Here is a 5,431-nt window from a genome sequence, read left to right as displayed (position 1 = left end):
AGATATTGCATCTAAGATACTTCCTGACTTACATGATGATGCATTGAAGCTGTAGCAAGTTTGCAGCATGATGAACAGCCCAGTGATTTGAATAACGATTGCTATTCTGAGCTAAACATATAACCTGAGGGATATTCACTCTCTTCTCCTGCTGGCCAATAAATCTCTGAGCATAATTTTTATGGATTGTCAGTATAAGGGATTTTTAGAGAATTTACAACCTGATTGCCAAATGATAAGGTGCCAAAAGCTGAAGGGATCATAAAATCTTTTTCCACTCTGAATTTTGTGTTTTGGCAGAAGACAAGGAGATAATGCTGAGTTGCAACTATTTCAGCCTGGTTTTCTCACACTTCACACTCAGGGGAGCTCAGCAGAGTTGGGGTAACTATCAGAAGTTTATGTCTGTTCCATTAACTTGTGTGAATTTAAAAATTCATTGCCTTGTACTATGAGAAAAAGCTCCTTCTTGAAAAGAAAATAACTATATCCTGAGAGAAACTCGATAAATGAAGGTCAAGCAGCAAGAAGGTCTCGAAATTATCATTAGTAATGGCTGTGTCTTATTTCTTTTCTTGAATTAACCAGATGGGCTGATGCCCATCTGTTGAATTAACTAGATGGATTGTCGCTATTTTTTTTGTTGATTTTCAATTTATTTTCTATTGAAAGAAAGCAGTTTGAGAAAGTTCTGGTTATCTCAGGTTACTATTGAAAGAAGTTTAATGTTCTCCTTTTGAATCCATGCGGGAAGGTTTGTGCGCTTTCAGATCAACAGACCAATTTTGATCTGACAACCAGAGCACGCAAATTTTTTATTTCGCACAATTTTAAAAAGCACTATAAAAATGCTGTGTGCTTGAATTCTATGAGATCATTTCATTCCAGATGAGGAAAGCAAAAGTTTTATCTTGAAAACTGAGCAATAACGGGTAAATTTCAACAGCAATTTGGGCCTCTAAAACTCTTATTTTATTAGAGATTGTTAGAATTTAGTATCTGAGTAATGAGGCTTCCCACCCCCTGCTTTTTAATAACTATATCTGATTTAATGCCCCTAAAAATTCTTCTGACATCTGAAGAGCTCTGCTTTACCTCATACTCATAAAACTTTGTGATATGCAAATATCACAAAGCCAATACAATTGTGATTGAGTTCTGTGCTTACAAATCACATAAATTAAGAAATGGTGGAATTTATGCAATGGACCTCATTTCTGAAAGAAAACAGACAAAGTCAGGTGTCTTTAAAATCAAGGCCAAAAACTTTAAAGGAAATAAACTAAATTTGCATGTGCTCATTTTAAAAAAAATCCTGAAACCTTTTGGATTTCTATGAAACCAAACCAATATATTGGCATTCTCAACCACAAGAGGGCATTCATGCTTCCAACCTGATCCTTGAAGATGATACATAAGCAGATAGATCTATCTATCTGTCTATCCATCTATCTATAAACACAGACATGGATATAGATACAGATATATTTCTTTCTGTTAGGTCCTAGCTGTGGTATAGAACAAACTTGCTCTGAGAAGTCTCCTCTTTCAGGGTCCTGTGGTATTTCCCAGTGTTGGTAGGGGATAGCACATGAAGTCTAATTTTGCTGTTTGTAAAACTCTCTTGGAATTTAACTATTTCACTACTGCAAAAGTTATGTTAAACCTCCCATGGTTTTCACTGAAGCCTGATCCAACTCATCTCAGATTCAGAGGGGAATAAACTGATCTCAGAGAAAAGAAACACACAGCTTCCCAAGGATAAGTGTGCAAGGTCAAGCCTAGATTTTCTGAAGTCATTTATTACCTCATGGAGAGGATTTGGGATCACTAAAACCTGCTCAGCATTAATCTGAAGTCATGACTATCAGAGGTTCTTACTCTCTCCATAATTTATTCCACAGGCTCTTCACTGTTGTGATGAGGGGAGGGTGCTGTTTGTTTTGGTTTTGAACAGGAATACATTTTCCAAACTGATGCACATAAAACTCTCATTAGAGCCTGAAACAACCATTAAAAGGAACTTTGAAAGCAAATCTGGCCTGGTGGTAGTAAATGATATACTTAGCTGAAAAAGATCTCACAAACACTGCAGTGTATATGGTAATATTGGAAGTAAACTTCATCTTCCACAAAAATAATGTATAACTTCAGCACCAGAATGTATAGGTTAGCACCAAAAGGTATCAACTGCTACCCATCATCTTAGATGTTTAAATGAGGCAAAAAATCACAAGCAGATATTATAAACAGCTGCACTCAACAATTAATGGTATCAATTACTTCAATTTTTACTCTTATGCCTCTCACAGTATTTTGACCCAAAATCTTTTTAGTCTTATTTCATGAGTGTATACTTTCATCATTTTATTTTTAGAACAGAACAAAAGTCTGAGCTAATTTCTCTGTCTTTAAAGGCACACCACTCTGCCCGGAAGGAATTAGTACAAATCTTCAAGGCTACCAGAATAGCAATGGGGTAGTTCGCTTCAGCATAGCCTTGAACTCAACAACGATTTTCCACAGCGTGTATCAGAGTAGATATACTGCTGAAGACATCTGAAGCACGTTTCAGTACTTTTGTTCTAGCAGAACTTGATGTCAGGTAATCAATCAGGCAGCATGGACACTGGCAATCAAAGAAGAGCTTTACTGGCATTGTCATTACCCAACCCAAGAGAAAGAAGATGATAGATATTGGAAAGATTCAGATAGGTAATACAGAAAGGCCTTGAGTAAACTACTTATTAAATAAATTGGAAGGGCAAATTTTGTGTGGTAATCAAATATCTGATGAGCCGTATTCCTCTCTGTTCAATGAAAAATACTCAGCTAATTGTTGAGTGCTTGTGGCTGGTTTTATCAGGAGCTACTCGTATGAAATAGCTTATATCCAGATCATTTTTTGCTGTTGTTAATTACAGTGTGATTACAATAATTAATCCCTAGCACCATTATGGGATGATGTGAAAAAACCCTGCATACCTGTTTGTTAAAAGCAAAGTTTTTTATATCCACAGAAAACAAAATATTCCACAAAATCAAGGTATTTGTATCAACTTAAAAAGTAACAGATACGATAACATATATACCCGTTATAATAATTTCAGCTGAATTAAAGAATTATAAATTAATTTATAATGCCTAGTCCTGTTTGGAAAGTGTACCGTACAACATACTAGTTGCAAGTTCCAAAGTGCAGTCATTTATTGTTAGACCTACTGTTGTAGGCTCCATGGCTTAACCTGAACTTTTGCTTATGCTCTGCTTCCCATCTTGCATTTAAAATAAAAATACGAAAAATGGCTAGATGCATTGTTTTAACTGTACTATCTTTACCTCTAGAGAAGATTTCTTATGCAGAACAAAAATGCATTTGTCCCATGAACCTTTGTCAAAAACTGGGCTGGCTGAGGGCTAGTGACCCTCCTAGTAGCTTTGTCTCACTGAATTCCTTCAATGTGTACATAGATGATGCAAAGACGTTGTGTTTCATTCCCAAAACAGGACTGGATTCTACTCAGCCAAAGAGTTCGACTGATTAAGCACTGTCCAAGCCTAAGCCCCTCTGAAACCAAAAGGAAATGATTTATGTTGTAACTGTTAGAATAAAAGTTAGTAGTATATTACAAGTGATGTTCTTTTAAAACATGGACACATTTGAAGACAATATACTTGTCTAGTTATTTTCCTGTCAGATACCGAATTGTCACTAACCAGAAACATCCGAAGAGCCACAGATCAGTTGCTGGCTCTCTATGAGGGATCAGATTGTGGGCAGATGGAGAACGGCTGTTGCATTTCATACACTGTAGAGCCCATTCCCCACCCCTAGCTATCTCGTTGGAGAAAAAGAATAACTAACATGAAGAATTCAAACTCTGATGTTTCTTTTTATATCACCAATGTGATATTTCATATTCTGGTGACAGGCTTTCTCAAACATCCTCGAAAGGACTGAATTAGTGACTTAAAGACATCTATACATGTAGCACTGGTGAAATTATTCTCTTGTTCTGCTTGTTCTACTCAGCATTGCTTTTCAAAGTTGATAGATTTCAGAGGTTTCAATGGAGTAGTGCAAGCAGACTAAACATGTATATTTAAAGTGGAGTACATTCTGCCCTATAAAATAAAGCCAAAACTCGAGGCTATTTCAATGACATAGTTGTAGCAGACATTCGATTTCCTCCCTTTTATAACCCGCTTTTCAAGAAAACTACTTGTATAATATTCAAGCTTAAAGTGTAGGTCCTCTTTATAAATGTTGTAGTAAGCACCCATAAGGCATTCAGGTTTTGGCAGAAAAGGTAAGAATAAACAGATTTGGTTTTCATTAATTTATACAGATATTTTCAGGAAATAGTACAATATATTTTAAAGCACACTGCCAATTGCTTTAGAAATTTGAAATTTTTGTCACAAAACTGTATGAAGTTTTAAAGTTGCCTGATGTCTTTTATTTGCAAATCCTCTTAACTACTTTTAAGTCTGGCCTCTCCTCGAAAGTTTCACCTGGCTGAGTTTCAGTCAGGGGGATAATACATATACTGGTAAACTTATAATGTAAAAGACAGTACAGATGCCATGTGTTGATATATGTTGCTGTGTAGTAATATATTTCTCTATCTGCCTGTACAAGAATAAATGTACTGCTGCAAAGCACCATTATACCATTATGACTGTGTTCAGGAACACAGGAAGGTAGACTTAGGCTGTGTTATTATACCAGTATATTTACAGTGATGTAGTTTTCTATCTAGATAAGACTTTAGGCATGTGAGTTAACAGCCACTGCATCTTGGCCAGTGTGGTTCCTTATTCTCCCTAATTTTCCTGTCTGCACACAGGCATCGTTGATGAGAGAAGCAGCCTTGTGCTGAACTCTTGAAATGCCATAAACTAATTGATGTTGCGAATGAGGTAGGTAATATCCTGCAGTTTCTCTTGCACTAATGTTTTCCTCTGCTCAGAGTCCCATTGACATCATAGGTGAAAGCACAGGTGTAAACGGGAGGAACCGTTGGGAGCGTGAGGTCAATTTGTTGCTTTGCACGTTACACTCCATTTTTATGGCACAGTATTAAACAATGACCCTTCTCTTTCTGGAGCTATTATTTTTAAAAGGATGTTGTATTCTATCTTTTAATGTGCTTTTAACAAAACTTAATCTTCAGGAAGCTACACTGCTAAGATGAAAATTAGTTTGCTTTCCGTTAACAAAATGTTAATCTCAAAGGGTTAATGTGAGTCTCAAATCCCAAAGTTTAAAACTAAATTATAGTATATTTTGAAAGCTAATTATACAAAAGCATACAAAATGAAAACATCAGAGTATTATTACGATATCTCTCTCTATATAATATGTGCAAAATTCAATATACTAGCTTTTTATTACTCATCCGTTTTTAAAAAAATAAATGTAAACATC

This window comes from Tauraco erythrolophus, chromosome 3 (genome assembly GCF_009769465.1).
Source record: "Tauraco erythrolophus isolate bTauEry1 chromosome 3, bTauEry1.pri, whole genome shotgun sequence".
Lineage (NCBI taxonomy): Eukaryota > Metazoa > Chordata > Aves > Musophagiformes > Musophagidae > Tauraco > Tauraco erythrolophus.
The sequence above is the reverse complement of the archived record's forward strand: the minus strand, read 5'-3'. Positions refer to the sequence as shown.